The following is a 27,121-nucleotide window of genomic DNA, read 5'->3' on the forward strand; positions in this document are numbered from 1 at the left end:
GTGTATCTTTCAGTGTGCTGGTGGGCTGACCCCCCCCCCCCATTTACCCTCCTTGTGGCAGTGTTTGCAGTTAAATATTGCTGCTTCCACCAGAGTCTGTGACTAATTTGTACTTTAAGCCACCCTGACAATGGCTGAATGGGAGCAATACCCTGAGGAGTATGCTGAGGAGGAGACATATGAGGGACAGCAGGAGGCTGTTGTGGAGGACAATTTAGTAAATGCTTTGGACGCTTCGGTCCAGTCCTCGGTGAACAGGGCTATGGAGACTACGGTCCCACAAACGGTTCAACAAGCCCTAGCAGCAGCCCTACCAGGAAGCAACTGGAGGGCTTCGCTAAGAGACACGGCTATGACAAGCCGCAGAAGAAGAAAGCAGAGGCATCTACATCTGGCCAAAGCTCGTCTGACACTGTCAAGTGGCCACATGCACAAGCACTCGCAGAGTTGCCGGCCAGTGAGGCAGCTGACCATTCATATTCAGAGGGCAAGGCTAAAGCCAAGCGTAAGACCCATGCCGATACTGATACCGACACTAACACCACGAACACGGACACCGGTACCGATACATCGGAGGAGCCTCCTCCACCAAAGAAGGCGAAGACACCTCAGCCAACTGGGGCGACACCTGCCAATACCCCATTCACCTTCGACCCTTCTGATATCATGCACCCCAGATCCTCTGAATGGGTGCCTCCCACTGCAGTCGCAGCATATCTGCTTTAGAACCTTAGGAAGAGCTTCCCTAGAGAGGTGCACAATCGCCTAAAATCGGAGTGTCCACGGCCGGAGCTCCCGGACAAGGTGGCGGAAACGCCAGAGATAGATGCTAGCCTCTTGACCTTTCTCCGCAAATTTTCTAAGGACCCTAAACGCTGTCTTGACCGAGCATGGAGAGGATGCCAGGACAAAATGCTGGATGTAGTGGGCCCCTTGGCCAAGATTTTGGAGATGGCCTTAGCGGCCAAAGAATCCTCTACCCCAGTAGATCCGGATATATTGGCAGGATGGACCCAGAGGGCCATTTGCCTCCTCGGCAACGCCAACTGCGCCATTTCTTCCGAGAGAAGAAAATCTCTGTTGATCAAGATGGATAGTAACCTAACCGAATTGGCAGATGCGGAACCGGGGCCCCTAGCAGCGGGTCAACTCTTTGGCGACAAGTTCGCAAAAGACGTCTCTAAATACGTCGGAACTTTCACGGCCTTGGATAAGGCGCAGACAGGAATCAAGAGAGCCCTTAGCCAGGGTGTTTTTAACAGGGCCGGACGAAGCGGGGGTCGCTTGTCAGGCCGTGGAGGTCCCCAAGGCTCCCAGAGAGGTGATTATGGTCGCGGAAGAGGCGACTACGACTCCACCAGAGGCGGGACCTTCTACCCCTCCCGCAGGAGGTTCAACAGGGGACGCTACCAGTCGAATAACAACAGAGCAAATTTCAAAGTTCAGCACAACACAGGTGATGGTTTCAGACCTTTTTCTTCTTCGGTTGGGGGGTCGTACTCAACACTGCCTGCGGCAGTGGCAGGACTTAAAACAGGACACCTGGGTGTTACAGACAGTGCAGGGTTTTCACTTAGAGTTTTATTCTCGTCCTGTTCAATCGGGTACGCCTGCAGATCTCCATTTTTCCCAACAAGATCGCAGTTTCATAGAGGCGGAGATCGTTGGTTTGCTGCAGAAACGAGCGATAGCACCAGTCGGCCAAGGGCCTCGCGGCTTCTGCAGCAACATCTTTATTGTACAAAAGAAGGGAGGTGGAAACAGACTGGTTCTGAACCTCAAGGATTTCAATCAATTTCTAACATACAATCACGTCAAGATGGAGGGCATCCATCTTTTAACGGACTTGCTACAGAAAGGGGACTGGATGGTCAGGTTGGACCTCAAAGACGCTTACCTCTCCATTCCCATCTTCCCTCCGCATCGCAGGTACCTACAGTTCAGGTGGAACGGCCAATGGTACGAATATTTGGCCCTGCCTTTCGGACTCTCCTCAGCTCCTTGGTGTTTCACCAAGATAATGAAGCCGGTGGTGGCTCATCTACGGGAGAGGGGGATACGTCTCATAATTTATCTGGACGACATCCTTATAATGGCACAGTGTCAACAGGTTCTTCTGCAGCACCTCGCCCTTACGACGACGCTGCTTCAAACCTTAGGGTTTGTCATCAATCCAAAGAAATCAGTGGTAGTCCCCACTCAAGTAATAGATTTCCTGGGTTTCACGATAGACTCGATGTCGGCCCAGCTGTGCCTTCCAAAGGCGAAACTGAAGGATCTCAAGAAAGAAATCCGGAAGTTGTTGAGCAATCAGTCAGTTCCTCTCAGGGCGATTGCCAGAGTAGTAGGGATTTTGGCCTCATCGGTCCAAGCGATATTCCCGGGCCCTCTTCACTACAGGGGCCTGCAAAGGCTAAAGATCAGACATCTTCAGAAGGGACTGTCCTATTCGGACGTCATCCCTCTATCAGAGGAAGTACGGACCGAGCTACAATGGTGGCTAGGCCATGTAGACGCCTGGAACGGCAGAGTGATTTTCGGCTCCCAACCAGAAGTCATAATCGAGTCCGACGCCAGCCAGTGGGGCTGGGGGGGCGCGCTGCGGAGACATCTCCGTAGGTGGCAGATGGTCTCCACAGGAGCTTGCCTTACATATAAATTGCTTGGAACTGCTCGCAGGGTCGTTCGCCGTGCGGACGTTATCCCCGAGCGGTAACTGCAAACACAACAATGATGGACAGAATGTGGATCAATGTCACACATTCACCCCAGTCCAAAGATCTGGGCCCAAATCCATCGTTTTTCCACTCCACACCACCCTGGGTTAGACAATGGCAATATGCAAATCAGCGCTGACCCTGTGCCCCATGGGAACAGTCCAGTCCGAACTACAAAAGCCATGTCCTTCCCAGAACGGAAACAAGCATCCGAGGACCGGCCCGGTTTCGAGGTAACACCTCTCATCAGCCCGGCTAGCTTGATTCCAGTGGTGTGGAGTAACTGGGACTCACGTCTGAGCATCCCCAGTACACTTAGAGCGGTAACTGCAAACACAACAATGATGGACAGAATGTGGATCAATGTCACACATTCACCCCAGTCCAAAGATCTGGGCCCAAATCCATCGTTTTTCCACTCCACACCACCCTGGGTTAGACAATGGCAATATGCAAATCAGCGCTGACCCTGTGCCCCATGGGAACAGTCCAGTCTGAACTACAAAAGCCATGTCCTTCCCAGAACGGAAACAAGCATCCGAGGACCGGCCCGGTTTCAAGGTAACACCTCTCATCAGCCTGGCTAGCTATCCCCGAGGCAGACCTCTTGTTGTATCCTCCTTCGCATGGACAATGTGTCAGCAGTGAGGTACATCAACAAGTTGGGCGGCACAAGGTTGTCGCTTCTTGTGCAGATAGCCAAGGACTTTTGGCATTATTGCCTGACGAATCAAATATCGGTAGTGGCGGAATACCTTCCGGGCCAGTCCAATCAAGTGGCGGATTGGAACTCGAGGTACGTCAGAGACTACAGCGACTGGAAGCTGCTTCAGTGGATACAGACTATTTGGGGTCCATTCCAGACGGACCTCTTTGCCTCCAGACTAACGTGCCAACTTCCGCAGTTCTTCAGTTGGAGGCCGGACCCACTAGCGAAGGCGACCGATGCCTTTCTCCAGGATTGGTCGAAGGCGACCCAATATGCCTTTCCCCACTTCATGTTGATCCCCAGAGTGATGTCACAGGTGATCAGACAACGGGCGGAGATAGTCATGGTGACGCCGTGGTGGACGTCCCAGTCATGGTTCCCCAAGTTACTACAGTGGAGTTGCGATCTCCCCAGACTCCTTCCGGAGTCGGAATTGCTATTGCTGGGCCCTCATCAGGAGCGGCACCCACTGATAGTGGAAGGCAGGCTTCAGCTGATGGCTTGGAGGCTTTCTGGGAACAGTGGCAACTGCCAGGTGTTTCGAACAGGACTTCAGAATTTATCAGGCAGGCCTGGGCACCATCCACAAGAAAACGGTATTCCTCGGCCTGGAAAAACTTGGGGGATTTGTGCGTGGAACGACACTTGGATCCCGTGGGGGCAGAGTTACCCCACGTGTTGAACTTTTGATCGGATAAAGCAGCGGAAGGATTGGCTTATAGATTGGTGAACAATTTCCGGTCCGCCATTTCAGCGGGGCATGCCCAGATAGATGGGAAACCGGTAGGCATGCACCCAGTGGTGTGCAAGTTGCTTAAGGGTATTCGGGTGGCCAACCCACCTAAACCCAAGTATACAAGTTTGTGGAATATTTCATTAGTTCTCGCATTGTTTAACAGATGGCCTGTCAACACGCTCCTCAATAGGAAACAATTATCGGCCAAATTGGCCATGCTACTTTGCCTTTCAGCATGCAGACGTTCGTCGGACGTGCGAGCTCTCGACGTTACAGGTAGAGTATTTACTCCAGAAGGAGTTTCCTTTACCATTACAGGACGCACCAAAACAATGTCACGTCATATTAGTTATAATGCATTTCATGATAATGAGAAATTATGTGTAGTACAATGTTTGAAGACATATGAGGAATGCACAAAGGCCATCAGGCCTCAGGGCTGTTCACAATTGTTGATTGCATTGCAAAAACCTTTTAAAGCTGTGGCGGCCGCCACCATCGCCAGATGGCTTCGTTATGTTATGAAAGAAGATGGCTTCGTTATGTTATGAAAGAAGCTGGCATGGACATCACTGTATTCGGTGCTCATTCTGTAAGAGGCGCTATGGCGTCAAAATCATTTATGTTGGGTTCCAGCATTCAGGAAATTATGCGTAGCGCAGATTGGTCCTCAAGAGTCCACTTTTAAGACTTACAATTATAAGCCGGTGGGGGATATTACCTCTGTTGTTTTCAATGAGCGTTAAACTAGCATAATCTGAAGCCTCCGGTCCTGTAATAGAATCAAAAATTAGCTAGCATTCGCGCCAAGAATTTTCAATTCTATTAAGGACACGGAGGCGAGGATGATCCCACCCGGCTTGGTTATGTGTAACAGCTTGCCCACCCAGTTGTTTTCGGTGGTTACGGTTTCATCTCCTTTGTTTCAGGTTCAGACAAGAAATCTGATTAAACGCAGAAGACTGCCAGGATATTCAACCTGAGGAGGACGTTCTTTCTTCCATTTTGGAGGAGTTATGATGTTATTCAAGTTATTTTGGACTTGTTCGCTACAAAGAAAGAGGAAGATGGCCGCACGCAAGGGGTTCTTATGGACTATAGGGGCGTGCCTATGTACAGGTCATGATGGGAAATGTAGTTGTTTACTGTTATTTAATGAAAAATACGCTTTTTCATTGGCTGCTGTGATGTTTGCAGTAAAGAATGAGAAGCATAATCCTCGCCTCCGTATCCTTAATAGAATTGAAAATTCTTGGCGCGAATGCTAGCTAATTTTTGATTCTCAGCTCATGCCGCATTTGTTCTCACCGACGCAGCGTCCCAGCCTCTCGGTTTTTTTGGGCCTTGTTGGGTAAAATCGCTGTATGGTCTGACAGTGCAGCAGGAAGTTTCTCCCGATTCAGAGGTGAGTGTGAAGATACCTTTTGTGACCAGTAAGTGATCCAGCCATGCGTAGGTTTTACGTGCATGGCACAAATCTGAATATTCACATGTTTGGGGGTATAGTGTTCTCCTCAATAGAGTAATCCACAAACCCTTCAACATTGAAACATGCGATGATCCATCCCCTTCTCAAGAAGGAGAATGTGGACAGAGCTATCCAGCAATTACCGTCCCATATCATTGGTCCCCGTGTTAATTAATTGTGGGTTTCTAACGTGCTAGAATCGACTCCCGAAGGAGTATCTCTGCGCTATAGACCGCTGGGGAACCCGTCCTGGCTTTCCCTGTGAGATGGTCCCTACTGGGTATCTCCAAGGTGAAACCAGGCATCCCCGGTGTATGTGGGGGGCCGTTGTGGAGATGAGGCAAGCTAATGCCCAGAGTTGCCGAGTGTGATCCCTGGTTAGAGTAGGCACCGAGGCGAGAATTATCGAGTCCGCTGACCCTGGTCCACAACCCTGCCGCGTCGGGTATTGAACCCTGGTCCCGGGCCGTCCTCTGCTTCCGGGTCTGCCGCCTCTAACCAGTGAGCCACACCACTCCAAAAGTTGTTGTCAAAAATTTTGGAAAAACACATTCATATACACCTAACTCAATATGCCATAACACACAATCTTCTGCACTCATCTCATTCAGGCTTCAGAGCAGGCTTTTCAACTGAAACCACCGTACTTGGAGTCATGGAAGGCATACGACACCATTTAGACAACGGGGATACAGCGGTGCTCATTTTATTGGACTTGAGCGCCGCATTTGACACGGTATCCCACACAGTGCTTATAAATACACTCAAGTCACAGGGTTTTGGAGGGACTGCCCTAAATTGGCTCATTGCCTTTCTTGCAAACCGTACCTTCCAGGTCTTTTCCCAAACTGCCTGCTCTGAAGTCCTCATGGGGTGCCACAGGGATCCATCCTCAGCCCCTTATTATATAATCTTTATGTAAGACCGCCTGCTGAGATGGCTGAGAAATCTGGCTTATCCATGTTTTCCTATACCGATGATTCTCAAATTATTTTCTCCCTATCTTCACATAACACAACTACTCCTCCACTTTAAAAACTGGTTTAAATAACATAGCATCATGGATGCAAAAAAAAATCCTGAAACTAAATGCAGAAAAAACGGAGATACTAATACTGGGAAAACAAAAAGATCTCTGGAACCAGCAACACTGGCCATGCAAAATGGGTGATCTTCCATCCCTCTCACCACAAGTTCGCAACTTAGGCATCATAATTGATGATGCACTTACTATGCATCCTCAATCCGTTAAAGTCGCAGCAACCTGCTTTACTCTCACCACAAGTTCGCAACTTAGGCATCATAATTGATGATGCACTTACTATGCATCCTCAATCCGTTAAAGTCGCAGCAACCTGCTTTACCATCATTAAATGGCTGCAAACAATTTGCTGGATGCTACCAGAAAAACCGTAGTCAATGCCTTAATTGTGGAGAAGTGTGGCTCAATGGTTAGAGCGGCAGACCCTGATGCAGAGGTCTAGCCCGGGACCAGGGTTCAATTCCCCGCCTCGGCGGGTCTTGGGCTCAAAATTCCACGGACCTGATAATTCCCGCCTCGGTGCCTATTCCAATCATGGAGTCCCACTCTGCATCTCTGGGCAATAGCTTGCTTAATCTCCACAACGGCCCCCACAACGCTAAGGATGCCTGGCCTCCACCTTGGGGGTGCCCAGGAGTGGACACCTCACAGGGAAAGCCAGGATGGGTTCCACAGCGGTATTCGTACAAGCGCCTTGAGACCCTTGCGGGTGAGTAGTGCGCTATACAAGTATCAATTTACTAACTAATTACATCAAGGCTTGACTACGGCAATGTGCTCTATGTGGGATCACATAAATCTGCGGTTTGACTTTTATGTGGAGTCCCTAAAACCACTTCCATCTTGGCCTATCGACACAAACTACACTGGCTGAAAATCGAGAACCGAATAAAATTCAAGGCACAATTATATGCACAAAATTAAATCCCGTAGGGCTCCCAGTTCCCTCTCGCAATCTCCGGTCAGCCGCCCAAGGAAGATTTGTTGTCCCGAAATTTAAATTAGCCCGGATGGGCGGCAAATCCTTCTCGTTCCTAGGTCCTTCACTTTGGAATTCTCTCCCCATTGCTCTTCGTAATGAGACACGCCATATACAGTTCCGCAAGTCATTAAAAATCTGGCAGTTCGACAAATAGAATGCTTTCTGTCCATCATGCCTTGACCTGCTTTTTGCGCCGGGAAACCCTTTTTGGGTAGCTGTCTCGCATTACAAATTTATAAACGAAACTGAACTTATATCTTGGAGCCCCATGTCCTCAACCCAACCGTGCCCCTCCCTTGTCATCGCTCCAGTCTGGCCTTGTGTATGTGTTGTCCTGTTTAGATCGTTGTTGAAAACCAGGTTAAGGCTCCCTCCCACCAGAACTCTTCTTACTTGTTTTGACAGGATCTCTGTCAGCGCTGAGCGCAAAAACACCTCTTGACCCTTGTTTGGGGCGTAAATGGGGGCCTTCACAAATTACCTATTTTTGAAGGTGAGGTAAAAAAGCAAGGAAAAGGCCCTTCACTTCGGCTGCTTTCTGACCTATTATCCCTTAAAAGGTTGCACCACTAGGGGGAAACCGCGCTGTGTTGTTACGCACAGAGGACAGGAATTGGTGTGGGAAAATGCACGAGTGGAGCCTATGAAAATCTTATGGGAGGAGGTGCGTTTCCTGGAATAGGCATATGTCCGCCCCTGTGTTTTCCAAGTATGATAATACCGCCCTACGTTTAACTGGGCCATTATGGCCCTTCACATTGAGGGTTAGGACCCTTTGGGAGGTGTCCCTCAGTATGTGTCTCGATGGGTCTAAAGACTACCCCGAGTGGCAAGCTGTGTGTGGTTTGGGAGCTGGCGTGGTGTCTTCTGGATCTCACTGCTGCTGCGCATGCATCGTGTTGTACCTCCTGTGAGCTTGAGTGTATCCCAAAACTAACCGGAAACCCCTTAAACAAGCATTTGCAATGCAATAGGTCTCACAATTGCGAGATTTTGAGCTTTTGGCATTGCAAATGGCAAGGCCTTTCATAATAATCAAAGGCTTTGTGATTTAAAATACCAATAGGTCAGTTTAGCAAAAGCGAGACCTTTTGTAATGCAGAGTGTGTCCCTGAAGTGGGTGCTGCGCTCACTATTGAAGCTAAAAAAATAAATAAAATAATCTCCCTGAAGTGGGTGCCGCGCTCACCATTAAAGTTGAAAGAAAATAATTAAACAGAGCGCAGTGTCACTGAAGCGAGCACCGTGCTCCCCATTCAAGTTGAAAAAAATCAAATGAAATAGAGTGCGGTGTCCCAGAAGCGAGCGCCTGCTTCCCATTAAAGTTGAAATATTTTTTTAAACAAAGCGCGGTGTCCATGAAGCGGACTCCGCGTTTAGCTTAAAAGTGTTAAAAAAACTATAGGCGTCTGCCATTGTCCTGTGAGTGCTGTGTGGGTAGGAGGCAGTCTCTTTTAAAGTTATAGCGGCATAGAGCTCCATACGAGAAGCAGCAGTCATTGTCCTGTGTGGGCACGCTGCAAATACAAGAAGCAGACGCCGTTATCCTCATTCAATAAACAAAATAGTTTTCACCGACTTATAACGCAGACCGTGTACGTGTAACAAGCCAAGTAAAAGGTCCAGTCGTTATGGGAGGTAACAAATGCAGACAAGGCAGTACCAAGGAGGGACTAACGAGCCTAATAATGAATCGGAAGCAAGCGTTTATGAAGGACAATGACACAAACCAATTTTTTTTAAAAAGGGCGGAGAGTAGGCGGGGCTTGAAGCATGCGCTTGCCAGGATCAACCTAAAACACAAGTAAAAATACGAACAAGAATGTTTTCACTTTTTAAAACTATTTATGTTGTAGATTGGGGGTGCTAAGTTCCTATTTTGCATCGCCTAAATCCATCCAAAGTAGAATACATTTACAAGATATTATTAAACGATGGTAAACAATGGTACACACAAAACATGAAGATGAGTATAGCAGCAGTCTATGCAAAATGAGGTATTAACAGTTCTCAATCTAGAGGGCAACATTTTCTGGTTAAAGTTCCATTAAGTTGAATGCGAAACTTTATATGACATCCAGGTTGGAATTGCATTTGCTGTTTGAGATTACTAGAGCCGATTCTACTATACCCAGAGGTAGATGAGCCAGTAGTTTAGCATTAACAACGTATGGTAATGTAGATTTTCCTAATAATTTATGACGGAAAGTCTTAATTTTATTTAAGACACGGAGGCGAGTATTATGCTTTTCTTATCTTGCTTTATTTTCCATAGCAGCCAAGATAAGTAAAAAAAACTACAGTTCCCAGAGGGCCCAGGGAAACAAACCGGCTAATGGGAACGTAAACAGAACAACACATAACGCCGAATCATGGAGCATCAGTCAATATAATGTCACCATCTGACTGTGAACATTCCTCTTTTTGCTGACAAGCAGCTCAGATAGTCAATAAACATAGGAGCAATTGAAAACACAATAGCAAGGGCTAAAATCCAGGAGCAAAACTCTTGACCAACGTCCAACCAGGGTCGATGAACTGAGTGAAATCCAGCAGAAGACTTGAAACCAGAAGGAGAGGCGTCAAGGCGAAGCTGAAGGTGGTCTTGTAAAGGATCCGATCCATCGTGAGGATGCAGGAGGCAATGCTGGAGCCGCTAAAGGGAGGGAGAACACAGGTTAACAGTGTTGTGGCGGGATAATACTCGCCTCCGTGTCTTTAATTAAATTAAGACTTTCTGTCATAAATTATTAAGAAAATCTACATTTTATGACCAGACCGGAGGCTCCTATTATGCTTGTTTAAAGCATAAAAATTACTAAAGCAGTAGCAGTAACTGGTTTGTAGTAAAACATACGGAAAACATTGTCATTAGACCAATCTGCTGACCTCAGAAGGTCCTCCAGGCGGGAGCCCGCCCGAAAAGCTTTGGAAGCCATGGCTCCCCTGGTGGAATGAGCTCAGAAGAAGTCAATGCCAGCAAGGGACATGACCCAGCGAACCAAGCGGGCAAGGGTAGCAGAGGAAATGGGGCGATGGGGTTTACGAAAAGAAATGAGTCACTGGGAGTGCGAGGACGTTCTGAGTTCAGAAGTTCTTTGTTCGTACACCTTAAGGCATTGACCAACACATAGCTTTGGGTGGGAAGGGAAGTAGAGATAAAACACAGAATTCAGATTCGTCTTAGTTCTCCTTTTAATGTGGAACATAACACCTGTAGGGGAGAATTGTCTGGAAGAAATTTCCAGGGCTTTAACATCTGAAATGTGTTTTATAGCGACAAGGCAAAGTAATATTGTAAGTTTAGCTGATAACATTTTGAGAGACAAAGCAGAGTTTATCAGAAAACAATTTAAGCACAGCATTAACATCCCATAAATTAGAATACTTAGCCAACGGAGGTTTGGAAAACCAAACTCCTCTCAGAAGTCGGCAGATCGATGGATGAACACCCACGGGTTTGCCCTCGATCAGGGAATGGTTGAGACAAATGGCAGATCTATACAAATTGACTGTCCTCTAAGATTTACCTGCACTGTCCTCAGAGGCCAAACAATTCACCACAAAATTCAAAGGGGCTGAAAAGGGATCAATACATTTCTCCATACACCAGCTTGCCCATAAAGACCAAGCTGATCTGTAGGCCTTGGAGGTCCCAGGGGCCCAGGCTTTACTGATAAAGAGTGAAGCCTCTTGTGAAAGGAGGATGTCGGGAGGGATAGGCTGGAAACCTTCCAAGCCGACGGGACTAGAGAATTGTCCAGATTGAGACTGTGAGGAAGACCTAGAGGGCTCAGCAGTAAATCCTCTTGGGACGGAAGAAGTACCGGAAAACCCACAGCCATCTCCAGGAGTGACGGAAACCAAATCTGAGATTGCCAGAAGGGAACCACCATGACAAAGGACGTCGACTGTCGACGTACCTGGGAAAGAACCCTGTTGATCATGAGGAAAGGAGGGAAAGCGTAATTGAGATGAAGGGACCATTCCTGCAGGAAAGCATCCGTAGCCAGGGCTGAAGGGTCCGGTCGCCAACTGAAGAAACAAGGTAATTGAGTGATGAGGCGAGAAGCAAAGATCGATAGAAAAGGGACCCCATTTTTTTCGAGAAAGGGATTAGAAGACAGATGGCAGAATCTTCCAGTCGCTGGAATCTCGCAGAAAGCGAGAATGCCATTCTGCCACCAAATTGAGATCTCCCGGGAGATATTCCGCTGTCAGGGAAAGTTGGTTTGCCAGGCAATATTCCCACAGGCTCATTGCCAACTCTGCAAGCGATTTGGATTTCTTTGTGCCACCGAGATGGTTTATGTAGCGAACCGCAGAAACATTGCCCATCCGAAGAAGAATAGAACATCAAATTCGGTTTTTGAAAAGGCTTTGAATGGCAAAGGAGCCTGCCAGCATCTCTAAACAATTGATGTTGATGTACAATCCTGACTCCTCGCGAGACCATGTACCAGTCGATATTGGACCACAGCTGGCGCCCCAACCCGACAGGCTGGCATTGATTCTAACACAAGATCTGGGGCCAAAGCGAAGATAGTTTGCCCGTTCCAAGCATCTAAATGGTCGATCCACCACTGGAACTCGTTGCGGGATTCCTGATCCAGTGCGATATGGTCACCGTAGGCCAAACGTTGGCGCAGATGCCTGATTTTTAAGCGTTGCAGAGCACGATAGTGGAGAGGGCCGGGAAAGATGGCCTGAATGAAAGCGGAAAGAAGACCGACGATCCGAGCCAGAGACCTGAGGGAAAAAAGGGAGGTCCGAAGCACCTGAGAAATCTCTGATTTGATGGTCGAGACCTTTGACTGAGGGAGTAAGAGGGAAGCCAAGGGATAATCCACTAGGAAGCCCAAGAACTCTATTTGCTGGGTAGGTTGAAGCACCGACTTCTCGTGATTTAGAAGAAAACCCAGATCCAGAAGCAGGGTCTGAGTGGTGTCCAGATCGGACAGAAGGAGCTGTTTGTCCGAGTTTATGATCAGGATGTCGTCCATGTAGATGATGAGTCTGATCCTGAGGGAAAGCCACCACCGGTCTCATGATTTTTGTAAAGCACCAGGGTGCTGAAGAGAGACCGAAAGGAAGAGGGGTGAAACGATAGGTCACGCCTAGCCATTGGTACTACAGAAACTTGGTATGAGCCGGGTGAATAGGGACGGTAAGATATGCATCCTGCAAGTCCAGGTGTATCATCCAATCGTGGGGATGCAGGGTGTCTCTCAGATGAAGAATGGTCTCCATTTTGAAGTGATGTTAGACCACAAACTGGTTGAACCACTTCAGATTTATCACCGGGCGCATCTTTTTGTTCTTTTTCTGAACCAGGAAATTAGAACTGAGGAACCCTGTGGGTTCGAAAGGAACCACCAGAATGGCCTGCTTTTGAAGAAGACATTGCACTTCTAGGGAAATGGTGTGAGACATTTCGGTCGAGAAGACCAGAGGAGGAGGGAACACAGTTTGGGAAGGCATTACATAAAGCTCTATAGGATAACCTTGAATTGTATTTAGTACCCAAGGATCGGCGCTGATAGTTCACCATTTTGCAAGAAACAGTTTTAAACGTCCTCCTACTGGGGAAGAAGGTGAGAGACGTACCTTGTTGGTTGTTGTTGTTGCAGAAGTTTTTCTGACCTTGACCCCTGTAACCATGGCCTCTTTGCAGGTAGAACTGAGGCTTGTAGTCCTGGGAGCTGGAATTGTAGGAACCTCTTGTGGTAGGGGCGGCCGGAAGAGCGACTCCTGCCTCTGCCGGCCCTTCCAAAAACCCTAGGGGAAAAAACATTCTTGATGGATTGCTGAGCCTTGTCCAAGGAGGCGAAGGTAGACACAAACCTGCTGAGGTTTTTGACAAGGGAATCCCCAAAAAGGAGACCATTGGCATTTATCCCGGGATCCTGAGGGGCCAAATTAGCCAATCTGGGATCTGGTTAATAAGAAAGCCCTTGCGGCGTTCGCGTGTGATAGCGGCATTGGCGTTCCCTAGAAGGCAAAAGTTTCGCTGGACCCTCATAGAAACATCATCAGCTGACAACTCAGCACCTTCCAGGCGAGCCGCTTCTGCCAAATCAAAGATGCGCGCCAACGGACCCACCACATCAAGTAACTTGTCCTGACAGGTGGACCAAGCTTTGTCCACCCCCTTGCGAGGGTGCTTGCCGAACTTAGTGAAAAAAATGAGTAAGGGTTGATCAACGGAAGGAACCATGGTAACCTTCTCTGCCAACGAGGGCTTAGGGCAGTCAGGCTTTAACCTCGACCTGACAGCCGAGTCCAAAGGCAGGCGAAGTCTGGCCGAAATATATTCGCCAACATGAGGGGCAGGAAACCATTTGGGGGAATTAGGGTGGCGAATGGTTGAAGGGTCAAACATAGGCTCGCCCTCAGAATCCATAACTGGTTCGAAAGAGAAAGAGTCTGATTTGGATTTCTTACAAGGAGGGGAAGGGGGGGTCAGAAACATCAAGCAGGTCAAAAAGGTCATCCACGTCACCCATGTCGTCGTCCGTGTCCAAAATGGTGGAAATAACCAGTTTCTTGGGAACCTCCGTATGCTTCATTTTAGTTTTGCGTTTTCCCCTCTGAACCTGTCAACCCCTCCTTAACAGGAGGCCTGGGAGGCGCATAGTCCTCAATCAAGCGCGAGGGAACCTCGCCATCCAAGCGTGACGCCTTAATGGAAGAATTTAAAGAAGCAGAGGAAACCACCTTTCTTTTTCTGCTATCCCCTGCAGACTGGGCCAGTGCTTTGGACGAAAGACTTACCATGGTGTTCTTCATGCCTTTAGACAGGGGCTTCATTGAAGCCTCAACCGCAGTTTCTACAGAGGTATTAATAAATTTGTTTAAATCATGTCTGAAGGCTTCACCTTCCTCATGCTGTCTGTCTGAGGCGGGAGAACTATCAATTTCCATTGCAAAGATAATGACTGGAGAAAAAACAAGGTAGGAAAGAGTTAACTGTGAAGCAGGAGGGAGTACACCTCTAAAACACTCCCCTAGGAGGCATGTGCACAGCGCTAAACCCAACAGGCACCATTCGGAGACCGAGCCTGGGACTACGCTCTCTCAAGGGAGACAGAAAAACTTCATGAAACGCTCTAGGCCTAGCAAGAAAATTTCAAAAATGAGTCTGGAAAGGCTCAGCAGCAAAGCGGGGAACCGGAGCAGCCGCGCGCTGAAGATGAAACGAAGTGCGCAATGGTAGAGACCACACGCATACAGCCGCGGGGGGAGGGAGAGCGGAGCGGCACACACAGCGGTGACAAACGCTGGAAAGTTAAGCGCTAAGCATGCGAAGGCAACAGTGGCATAAACAAATGTAAATGACAGCTTAAACGCAGTATTCAAGGCACATAATAGAAAATTCAACAGAGCAACGAGGATAAGGCACTTATCTGACCTCGAGCAGCAAGAAAAGAGGAATGTTCGCAGTCAGATGGTGACGTTATCCCGACTATTGCTCCCTGATTGGGTGTTATGTGTCTTTCTGTTTACGTTCCCATTGGCCGGTTTGATTTCCTGGGCCCTCTGGGAACTGTAGTTTTTTATTTATATTGGCTGCTATGGAAAATAAAGCAGGATAAGGAAAGCATAATAGGAGCCTTTGGTCTTGTCATAAAATGTTGTTTTATTAGCCACTTGAATCTTAAAAAGATAGTCAGCTCTACATTCAAAAATATATATTTTTGCTTCCTCTTTCAATAAACTATCTGTGAACAATACTGTATATTGTGTGTGATAACCAGATATATTACAATCTTCTCATATTTCCTCATATATTATGTTTGCCTTTCTTCCAGAGGACCAAGTGCCTCAGTGACACTCCTGAGGCGGAAAGCCGGGAGTTAGGACTTTTGTGTTTGTTTTACTGACTTTTTTAATGCTGCACTCTTTCTTTGTATAAATTCGCGTTTTAGCACTTTTAAAAACTTACTGCATTACGGAAGACTAGGACTCCATGGTGCTCCGCCGATTAGGTGCGGTGACCACACCTCCCCATTACGCTGCTGACACACTCTACGCCCACCTTGAAGGTGGGGCGGAGGGGATGGGGCTCAGTCAGCTGACGCGAGCGGCGTCATTACAAAAGAAGGAATCAAGGCTAGGCTCGCCCTACTCTGACACTCCTGAGGCGGAAAGCCGGGAGTTTGGACTTGTGTTTTTGCTTTACTGACTTTTTTAATGCTGCACTCTTTCTTTGTACAAATTCGTGTTTTAGCACTTTTAAAAACTTACTGCATTACGGAAGACTAGGACTCCACGGTGCTCCGCCGATTAGGTGCGGTGACCACACCTCCCCATTACGCTGCTGACACACTCCACGCCCACCTTAAGGGCTGGGCGGAGGGGACAGGGCTTAGTCAGCTGACGCGAGCGGTGTCATTACAAAAGAAGGAATCAAGGCTAGGCTCGCCCTACTCTGACACTCCTGAGGCGGAAAGCCGGGAGTTAGGACTTGTGTGTTTGCTTTACTGACTTTTTTAATGCTGCACTCTTTCTTTGTATAAATTCGTGTTTTAGCACTTTTAAAAACTTACTGCATTACGGAAGACTAGGACTCCATGGTGCTCCGCCGATTAGGTGCGGTGACCACACCTCCCCATTACGCTGCTGACACACTCCACGCCCACCTTGAAGGCGGGGTGGAGGGGACGGGGCCCAGTCAGCTGACGCGAGCAGCGTCATTACAAAAGAAGACGGTGATGCCTCCGCGCAGCGCACGCGGCTTTGGCGCGCCAAAGGTAAGCCCGTCTGCGGCAGGACGGGGCAAGGGGCCAGAGCAGTCTCTCCACCTCAGGCAGCTACAAATCAGGCTAATACTCTAGTCTATTCCTCAGCGGAACTCCATACCATACGGAGGACAGCCTACAGTGTAGGAGGGGATATGCTAACCTGTCCATCTAAGTTCCCGGCCCAGTTAGAGGGTCCGGTGGCCTGTAGCAAGTGCACTTTTCAGGGCGATAAACTCACTAGCTATAGATCGTACAGACACTCGCTGGGGACCAGTATGGAGGAGGCCCATACCTTTATGTTATGCAATGTTAGGTCCCTTCCCAGACATCAGTTTGAAATTTGGGACTTGTTAAACACCCACTCGCCCGACCTGTGTTTTATGACCGAAACCTGGTTGAACTCCACAAACCACCCGACTATAAACATAGCCATCCCAGTAACTTATAAATGTATTCACTTTGATAGGACACGAAAAACGGGGGGTGGAATAGCCATAGCCTGTAAATAGCATATTAATGTTTCCTGGATTAACTCTCAATTGGAAATCGGGATTTTTAAAGCTATGTTCTCAGCCTCGGAGTGCTGGACGGGAGCTCTGGTCTATCGGCCTCCGGGCCCAAAAACCGATTTCACGGACACTCTCATAGACCTGATAGCCACGTATGCTCTTGCCGCAAATACGTTTTTGAGCTAGGAGATTTTAATTTTCACTGCGAACTGAGCCCCCTACCGGAAGTAAACAAACTCCTCACTGACATGGAGCAGTTGGGCCTCTATCAAAGAATACAAGGACCCACGCACAGCAGTGGCCACACTCTGGATCTAGTTTTTACTAATATTGAGGCGCTTAAATACGATCCCCCACAGCCCCTGGTTTGGTCGGATCACGCGTTGATTAAGTTTACATACCTCCTGCCCGTGATGGGGCAGAAGGACCTGGTTGGCAGCAGGTGCCCTACCGCACACAGGCCATGGAACAAACTTACCCCACAGGCTTTCGAGGAAGCCTACCGGACAACCTTCCAGCTAGAAGACCGGGGGTAGATTATATGTTAGCAGTATTTAACGAAGGGTTGAGAAAAGCTCTGGATGATACTATTCCCACGAAACACAAACTCAGGTCCACCCCAAGCCGTAACTCCGCTAAATGGTTTACTTCAGAATTGAGTCAGGAAAAGTCTCTATGTAAAAAACTGGAACGTCAGTGGCGACGTAATAAAACAGTGCAATCAACACTCCTTTATAAAACAGCTCTGGCAGCTTACCATCGCAACTTGAAGGTAGCACGCTGTGTGTTCATTGCTAATCAAATTGAGCAATAAAAAACTCGGCTAAGGCACTATTTGACATCGTGAAGGACTTTGTCGAACCAACGGTGTGAAAACAACCCACTGTTGAGACTAAGGACCTTTGCAATTCCCTAGCTGAGTTTTTTTTCTGAGAAAATTAAAAAAATTTATGCGAATTTCCCTACTGACAAGCTGGCCACACTAACTAGCACCGTCAATCTAGATGACGCTATTATAAGGACAGACTGCTCTTTAGACTGTTTCAGGCCAGTCACCCTATCCGAGACGCTAGGGGCCTTGGCCTCTGCCAAATCGGGCTCACCAGCAGATCTCTGCCCCCCAAAAATTATGTCTCTTCTATCCCATAGTCTGGCCCCCTCAGTACAAAAGATTTTTAATCTTTCTATCAAAGAAGGAGTAATTCCAGCTCCCTGGAAGGAAGCCTATGTCCTTCCCATCTTAAAAAAACCCACAGCCAATCCAGCAGAGATGGCCAACTATCGCCCCATATCTCTACTTCCACTCCTGGGGAAAATATTGGAAAGTCGGATTAATATGCAATTAAACAGCTACCTTGAGTCAAATAACATCCTGGACTCCTCCCAGTCCGGCTTCCGGCGGGGTTTTAGCACTGAGACGGCCCTTCTAGCAGTGACTGATTCCCTCAGAACCACAGTGGACGCTGAAGGTTCAGTTATCTTGATTTTGCTTGACCTCTCCGCGGCCTTTGATACCATCTCTCATCATAGGCTCGCGGAGAGGCTTAGCTTCTGTGGTATCAAGGGCCTTGCTCATAAATGGCTACAGAATTTTTTAGCGGACCGCTCACAATCGGTCCTAATGGGTCCCTACCAATCTGATAGAACTGCGCTAGACAAGGGTGTCCCCCAGGGCTCCTGCCTTAGCCCCACGCTTTTCAATATCCATATGGCCCGTTGGCTAAGGTGGTGGAGGCCCTGGGGTTTGAAATAATTTCGTACTCTGACGGCACCCAGCTACTATTCAACATTGGCCATGACTTGGAGGCGGACAGAATCCGCTTTGTAACTGGTATATCTGCGATCTCCAATTGGATGACCAACAATTGCTTACAGTTGAACCCGAGCAAGACGGAGGTGATGCTCCTAGGAAAAGCCTCAGAGGTCTGGAATGGTGACTGGTGGCCTGCACAACTGAGCTTGCCCCCCACGTCTAAATCTTGTGTCAACAACTTGGGCATTAAACTCAATCAGTCCTTGTCCATGCAAGATCATGTAGCCTCAGTGTCGGGCGCTTGCTACTACAGGCTCCGATTACTGCGAAAGATCCTTCCGTTTATCCCCACGGAACACCGCAGAACAGTTACTCAAGCCCTAGACATGAGCCGTATTGACTATGGGAATGCATTACAAGCTGAAATAGGAATCACTTCTTCGAAGAAGTTACAGGTCATTCAGAACACGGCAGCCAGGCTGGTCATGAATATGCCAGCCGGCACCCCCTCGCAGCCATTGCTTCCAATAAAACAGAGGTCCTTTCTTAAAATTTGCTGCCTCACCTACGGGGTCTCTCAGGGTCAGGGGCCAGAGTACCTCCAGAAGAAACTGAAAAAATATGTCCCCTCACGTGCTCGGAGGTCTGGCTCCCAACTGCTACTACTGGTCCCCCGCATCAGACTTCGTAGATTCGGAGGTATGGCATTTTCATACCTCCCACCCAAATACTGGAACAGTCTACCGCTATCCTTGCGAGAAACTCCCTCTTACCTGGTGTTTAGAAAACATCTAAAGGCACTTCTGTTTTAATCTTCCCCTATTTTTCTGTGCTACCTGTTTTCGGGGTGCTTCCAGAGTAAAGCGCCGAGATGCCCCCAGGTGATTCGAGCGCTATATAAGCAAGAGTAACATAACATAACAGTGATGCCCTGTCATCTCAGGAGGATTGAAAGATCCTGAGGCTTCTGGCACTGCTCTCGCAGGCTGGATGAGACACCACTAGCTTTGCTGTTGCTGTAGTGTGCTCCGATCAGCAGCAGCTTTTCCTCAATCCTCTGGGACACTTGAAGAGTTGTTCAATACAAAATCTAGAATAATGATACACTGTGGTCCTTCACCTGAAAAGAACCGAAACACTATATGGGTCTGAAATGTATAAAATATCGGTGGATGTGACAGCATCACTAAAGACCCTTATGAATTGTGTGGGGTGTACCATAAACGAACCATGGGTGACCCTTGAAAGTAGATATGCTGTGCCCTGCTCCGCTAGTGGAATCGTCCACATGTACTGAGATGTAAGGATTAACAACAGTGTTGGCTGCTTACAAAGAGCGTCTTTCATTCCTGTGGCCTGCTTGGGGTGACCCTGGTGGTGGTGCTTGACTGCTGAGACTTGTAGGATTGCCATGGTGTGAGGTGGGCGCCTTGTACCTGAGGCTGTCCTGAAAGGTATTACCATTACGGACGGAGACTGAGAAGAAGGTCAGAGTGCCATGGCACTCACTGTGGTGCTTGTGTTACTGATTTGATAACTCGTGAGGTCGCCTAATTCTGCTCTACTGTGTGTAGTATCCTCTACCTTCAGTTTGCTGGCACAAACAAAATGCACCCTAAATTAGGGCTGTTCTATCATATGGCAGACAGATAAGTTGAATATTTATGGAAATATACCATAGCCAGAGCACATGGAAAGAGAGCATCCCAGCAGGACCTTGCACACCTATTGCTGCCTTAATGCTCAGCAGGATGCCTTGCCTCTATTAAATCCTCAGATTTCTGGTTGTTTTATGATTCCCTAGAGTAGCAGACAGATTTAAACCATATTATGCCGAGCTGTAATTATCTCCCAACATGGTCTCTGGGTAGGAAACTAGCAAATATCTGGAGGAATCGACCTTGGCCTAGCTTTATGATCAACATAGGGAAAACGTTTTGGCGCATCTAATGCTGAAGTAACTAAAGAAATGTATCAAAAGCATGCCCAACAGTTGTTTCCCTTGCACAGGTGGCCTAACAACAAATATTTTACAAGGAGTGTGTTGAAAGACTGGCACCCCACACAATCACATTACTTCGAGAAGTGCTTGAGAGAGTTTGCTTGCCACCATGTATGAGAGAGGCCTGAGCAGTCACACTTATGGATCAGTTCTTTTTATTAGTCTATAAACATAGCCCCAAATATAAAGTACACTGCTTTCCAACTACAAAACGGAAGCTGGCAGCCAACCTCTTAGATGTGACATAAGAATAAAACAAAAAACCAAACCAAACCCCAACATTCCCCATCCCTCCCAATTGGTTCACTCATTTACTATTCAGCTTAGGCATTGGTCACTCTGCGTGTCTCTGAGGCCCGCTGTTTCTCACCTACTTGTGGGTGGCTGGTTGCATCGATGGCAGTGTCTATGGAATCCATAATAAGTTGCAGTAGTTTAAGGTAATTAGGGCAAGTCAGTTCTTTGGACTCTGCAGACAAAATACTTGTAAATGTTGCCCCATTTCACAAAATGTGTCTAATTTAAGATCAGTAGCTAGTGGTAGTTTCTCGATGCTCAGTATATGCCATTGCTTTTGTAGCCATGTCGTGTGGCTTGGAACCCTTTTTGTGCCCCAGCTGGTGAGAATAGCCTGGTGGGCCACGCCCAGAGCGATAACCTTTTGTTGGCTCGTAAAGATTTTAGGGGATAGGTTAGTGGATTAGATAAGCCCACAAGTGTGTATGCAGAGAAACATAGAATTTTCTTGTCGAACGCCTTGTTAACGGCGTCCAGAAGGTACTACGAGTATTGGACAAGCTTTGGGCATTCCCATGTTAGGTGCAATAAGCTACCTGTATACCCTGAACCCCTTCAGCACCTGTGATACCTCCCTGGATTCTATTTGTGGATATGAGCGGCAGCAGTTTTCAGTATGAAGCAATCTTAAAAGCTTTCTCTTTCCTTGATGAGTTGTGTGCCGTGTGGTTTTCCTGGTAGCAGACCTCCTCCCATTCTTTGTGTGTGTTTGTGGCCTAATTCCAATTCCCAGTTTTTCTGCCCAGCAGTCGTCGTGTGTATGCACTGCGGGGCTAGGAAAGGATATAGTTCAGTGATAAGGCGTGTTGTCCTGCCTGAGGTAGACATATTTCTCAAAAGGTAGTAGCTGTCTTTGTTCAATGAAGTTTAATGGAGGGATGGGTCACCCAACTCCAGATTTGCAAATAGCCTATACTGTCTGTTTCTGAGCGGTTATAGTCAGTCTTCCTACGTTCAAAGGGAATAGTCCTGGCTGCATCAAAGAAACAGCCTATTCATATGCAACCACCCTCCTGCCACCGATTATACTGTTTGGGATGCAGGCAAAATCTGAGTCATGGGGTAAAGGGGAACGTAGTCGGGCCTATGCAGAAAACACCTTTATTCCACACCAGCAAGTGGTTTTTCTGATGGGAAGAGTACAGTCCCCACACTCTGTTTCGGGGCAGCCATGGAGTCCTCCAAATATGTTCCCCTGCTATGGCCTGGTCCATAAAGCACCAGTAGTTTTCTGTAGCGTTGAGGACCCATTGTACCATTTAGCGAAGTTGCACGCCTTGGAAGTATCGATGGATCTGAGGAGTGCCCAAGCCTCCCTCGCCTACAGGTTTGTAGACGAGTTGCTTCTATATGCCTGGTTGCTGGCCACCCCAAGCATACCTGCTGATCTGAGCTGTAGGTACCATAATGCATTGTGGGGAAGTGTGAGGGGGAGAGCCTGGAAGATGAGTGTTCGCGCTTTTAATGCCCGTGGACTGGTACTCCTCGTATAGGCTGCTCTCACTACTCAACAAAGGTAACCAGTTCTTAGCTAAAAGTGTTTCGAAACCCTCCCCATCCACCTACGGCAGACCCAAGACCTGTTGACCTTCAGAAAACTCCTCAAGACCTGGCTTTTCGAGCAGTAGCAGCATTCCCCACTCCAGCGCCTTGAGACCCTCACGGGTGAGTAGTGTGCTTTACAAATGATATGATTGATTGATTATCACCCTTTTTATTTTGGGTCTGTTTCTTCCACAACACCCTCTTTATGGTATTAAATGTTCACAGCCTTTGCGAATATTGGTGTAGGAGTTTTTCTTAGACTGGTACTATTTAATATACACCGACCCCATAGTCAGGATCCAAGTAAATAGGCATATTCCTGACCTGATTGAAGTAAGTGGGGAAACGAGGCAGAGCTGCCTGCGCTCACCATTATTATATACCTTAGTGTTTGAATTGCTGGCTTGTGCTGACTGTTCCTTAGCCATAGACTGATAAAATCTGCAGTGGCAGGTGACTTGCTGCTCCATGTGAGAGACCCTGTTGATAGTCTTTTTCCAGTGCTATGGGAGATTTTCAGTTTTGGAGGACATTCTAGGTTGAAAATTATTTACAAGTTCATTATTTTTCCCCTGTCAGAGGCTATTTCCTCTTAGAGGGACACCGGACCCCGTGCGGTACTTTGGAATTAAGGTCCACAAGAGACCAGAGGAGGTGTTTCACAGCAATTTCGGAGAAGTCACAAGTCCAGGATAAGCTAGAAGATCGTATAGGGAGGTGGATCAAACTCCTGCTATCTCTGGCTGGGAGAGTGGGCATCGTGAGGATGCAAATTTATAATAGATTGTTACATTTATTCCAAATATCATATTGCGTCTGCCTGCACCTTACATTAGCAAGCTACACAGTTTAGTTCCCAGGCTTGCTTGGCTCGTAAGCAGTCTAGAATCAAATAGACTACATTAACCCTTCCATGGGAGCAGGGTGGTCTGGCTGCTCCAGACCTGAAGCCTTACGATCATGTTGAGCAGTCCCACGCTGCACATTATTGGACACGTGGTCCCCAGCGTTAACTTTACCTTAGGCTTGAGTAAAAGCTTTCTGAATCTGGATCGCTCAAGGCCAGCTTGTTCGGTCTTCTTGGCAGATTATGCATGCATAATACCACTTGGCTCTACTATGAAGGCATGAAGATGGCTAATAATAAAGAGTAAACTTGCCTTGCTATATTTGGCTGGACGTGGAGGAGGGTGCCCGTGCTCGGCTGGAGATGCTCAGTGTGGTCCATATCACAGAGTTGTAGTCTTCAAAGATTAGAGCAGGTGGTGCTGATGGTGGGGCTTGACACATTCCTTTATTATAAACGTCAGTGGATGTTGAGTGGCGCTATAAGTGTTTCTCTCTGTAGGAAACATAGACTTGTATACTTTAAGTGCATACATCGATGATCTTATACACCAGTCAATTTGCAGAGTTACCAGCTGATGCCTGATGTCAGAGATGTCATCTGGAAGCCAAAGACCTCCTGCACCTGGCATGGTGGTGAGGTGCCCAGGTATACAAACATTTTAGCAAAATGTCTTCACTGAACTAGACATAATGACATGTCACAGACCATATAGGCCTCCTTTGTGTGCGCTGTTAGTGTTTGTTAAGGACATCTCTGTCACATCTAGAAAGTAGACAGCTCTTGCGCTTTTACTTCTGATGAGCTTGGGCCATGGCCCGCTCCCTTCCATGCAAGAGTGGATTCAAGATCTTTTCTACTGTAACAATGCCACAGACAGATTCAGAACACTGCTACCAGCAACGTCTGGGGCCAAAGACACACAGCTATCCCTTTAGCAAACTTGTTCACATTGCAAGATGATGACACTAACTTGGTATTAAATGATGATTAATATACTAATAGAAAAGCCTATTGCCTCCTTTTTTGATTGAATGATTACGATGGGAGTAGGCCGCATACCCTGTGCTACTGCACTATTGCTGATGTGATGGTAGTTTACGTTTGTGGAGTAGTCCAGCTATGGTATACACTTTAGAAATGGCAATACCAATGATCATTGTACAATGTAAATTATTGTTACTTATGTTTTGTTTCCTATAGAAAATTAAAATTATGAAAGGTTCACTAGCATCACACTGTTTCATTGGTGAGGAAGATTCAGACACTGCAGGTCACAAAGCATCATTTTTTAGGTGTCAGCAAGACAACTAATGTTGCCCGTATTTGGGAATGTGGACAAGAAATATGCACGAGCGCAGATTGCACCTCGTGGGCGCGCACGGCGCCGTGCCTATCTCCTGCCTCGGAAGCTCCAACACCACACACGCATGCGCATACAGAGACACACAAGCGCCCATGCACGCACCCATACATCCAGACAACCTATCCCCGCCGTCGCATACACACACACACACACTGCATACACAGCGACACAAGCGCCCATGCACGCATGCACCCATACATACATACATACAGAGAACCCACCCCCGCCGTCGCATACACACACATGCGCGCGCACACACACACAGCACACACACAAGCGCACCAAGACCCCCGCTGCCCCACCAGACCCGCCCCACTCACCATGTTCTTCGTTCGTGTCCCTCGGCGGTCATTCTGGGCAATAGGCGGGTGCCGCGCTGAGACGCAGTCACGCAAATCTTCCGGCGGGCACAGGAGCGCGGGGTAGACTCCCGTCTGCTTCCTGTATTTGTCTGGCCCCGCCCCCGTCCCAACAAAGGTTGCCTGGCTTCCTGTTTTCTTCCCTGCGTGCAGCGGGGTCCGTGGCTGTGTCATTAACTCCCTCCCTCGCGAAAAAAAAATCTCCTCAGATTGTCCGGGCGCGCCAACAGCTTGAGGTGAGCACAACTCTCTCTATGCCTTCGTAAAATGTTCTCTGCATTAGGGGCCAAGGGAAGACTCCGCTCATCGGGGCATTTTTCCAGCGTCCCCTGCAACTCGACCACCGAGTCACTGGCAAGAAGTTTTCTCCAAGAACCAGCAGCCTCTGCCTGCCTGTCTCTGTGCCACCTCCCCTGACCGACGGCCAAAATGCACTCCGTTCTACGTAATAATAGGTATTGTACATTCTATCCAAGTCAAAAAGGAATAACTTTATAAGAGCAGGGAGAATTAAAAAACTGTCCAATGTTTAAAAATGACACAAAGATCTTTCTTTGCAGTGGATCCTAATCTAGTTACTCCGAATGATCAAAAAGCAGGCCGAGACGAGCACAGTTTTCCTGCGCCGCTCTTTTGCACATCACTATCTTCGGGTGTGATAGCCCACGGGTTCAATGATCCCCCAGAATGCACTGGTGTGACAATTGAAAGTCGGGCTGAAATGGGATTGCACTCGGCCATCCTATAGCCATATTCGGCTCTGGGCTAGCTTTCTACCCTTTAGGTGAGACAAGCGTCACCAAGGAAGGCGGACGCCATCAAGTGACATCGCAATCATTTTGGGATATGGAGAAAATGTAAAAGCAAAACCTCAAGTTGTTGGAGGGCAGGATTTCGTTTAAGCAGAGGAGCTGCCTTGAAATCAAAGAAAGGTGTGCAGGGGAAGCGTGCGGAGTCGGACTGGAGTTTTTCACCTTCTATATAAAGTACACCAGGCAAGAGCACGGTATCCTATGGAGATACAGATCAAGAAACAACCCCTTTGTGAAAATGGAGAAAATTAGCACAACACAACGTGCCCACTTTCCATTATTATGAAAACGTGCATAGCAGTGGCGAAGAAAGAAACATGTTCAGTCCATGCTGCACTAGTTCAACATCGACATAGGCAAACACTTTCTTAATATGTAATCCTGCCAGCCAAAAAGAACACATCTTCCTGGCAACACAGTAAAGTGCAGAAGTGCAACATATATGCCTCGTAGGGTTCCAATAAAAATCCTTAATCCAGAAGTTATGTCTCCTGCAAATCGAATACGTTATCATGTGCTAGATTGTGAGCACCCCCTGCACAATCGTCACTTTCAAAAAGACACAGGAAAGTCCAATCAAATTCAGCATTCGTGCGCCACCAACCAAAGGAACCTCATTCGTCTATGTCCCATCACAACGCACAATATACCAGAGCCTGCCCTTCCCCCCCACTGTGTGTCTTAGCCTGGGGTTCTGACGCTTGAGCTGCTGTGGCATCCACTGGATAGTGTCTTATCTCAGCCACACCCGAGTTTTTCACAGGTCTTTCAAAGACCATTTACATGCCTTTTGTGAAATAGAGGCTTTGTTTGTATTTTATACTTGTTCCAGTCAGTACCCCTGGGTCTACACTCTGCCTATTACTTACATCTGTAATCTATTTTTCCTGTCACAGTGGGAGAATGCATTTAGTGAAAAGGCGTCTCTGGAGCTGTGATGCCACCTTTCCAAAAGCATGGACACTAAAGAGGCCTGTAAATAAAATGGTATGTTTTCATTTGTAACATGTCTTTTCTGTCGTTCTTTCCTTTCATTATTAGTCATGAATCAAATCAAGCCAAGTCTAGGAAAACTTTATTCGATTGCTCTTTTAAACAATCATAAAAGTACATTAAAAGCACACTTTTCGTTACACAAAATTACATATGATATATATGCTAAAACAAAAAATACTCCTTAGATTTAATATAAAATACATGTAAACATGATGAAGCCAGTACAGCTTAGAAGCT

General features: G+C 47.5%; 1 protein-coding gene and 1 pseudogene across 1 annotated transcript in view; both read left to right on the forward strand.

The window, feature by feature from the left end:
- WASHC1 (WASH complex subunit 1) overlaps nt 1-27,121 on the forward strand; it is a 502,888-nt gene that overhangs the window by 45,990 nt on the left and 429,777 nt on the right. The gene's annotated exons all lie outside the window — the stretch shown is intronic.
- LOC144762248 (uncharacterized) lies at nt 131-26,826 on the forward strand (annotated as a pseudogene).

This window comes from Lissotriton helveticus, chromosome 1_1, assembly GCF_964261635.1.
Source record: "Lissotriton helveticus chromosome 1_1, aLisHel1.1, whole genome shotgun sequence".
Taxonomy (NCBI): Eukaryota; Metazoa; Chordata; class Amphibia; order Caudata; family Salamandridae; genus Lissotriton; species Lissotriton helveticus.